This window comes from Thamnophis elegans, chromosome 10 (assembly GCF_009769535.1).
Source record: "Thamnophis elegans isolate rThaEle1 chromosome 10, rThaEle1.pri, whole genome shotgun sequence".
NCBI classification, from domain to species: Eukaryota; Metazoa; Chordata; class Lepidosauria; order Squamata; family Colubridae; genus Thamnophis; species Thamnophis elegans.
The window spans coordinates 13,226,179-13,226,657 of NC_045550.1; positions in this window are offsets into that span (position 1 = coordinate 13,226,179).

Genomic DNA, 479 nt, shown 5'->3' on the forward strand with positions numbered 1-479 from the left:
TTAACCCTAAAGAAAGAAAACATGTAAATATCAGCAAATTCTTATTAAAAATAGAAGTTATACTGTCCCAGAAGCATCAGTTTCATTTATCATTTCAATTTTTTTTTAAAAATAACCTGTACTGTATATATAAGGATAATGTTTATAGTGTATGTGAAACTGTTTGTGCTTCTGCCACAGTTGAACAAAACAGAATGTAGGCAGGTTTTTACTGTTGAATATGGGAATGGGAACATTGCCAAGGAAAAATCCCACTGTGTGAAAGGAAAATGATTTGTTTACAGTTGTTAGGCATTCGTGGTAATAAATATCCAGAAGTCAAGATACAACATGTGTTGTGAAAAAACAGAGTCCTTGCTCTGCTAGCAAGAAAAGCAGAGGATGATAAATTTAACCAATAAGGATGATAAAAGTAGCATTTTTCCAAATGCTACAATATTCTGTTCCTCTGACATTTGAATCAGTCCACAATATGTTAT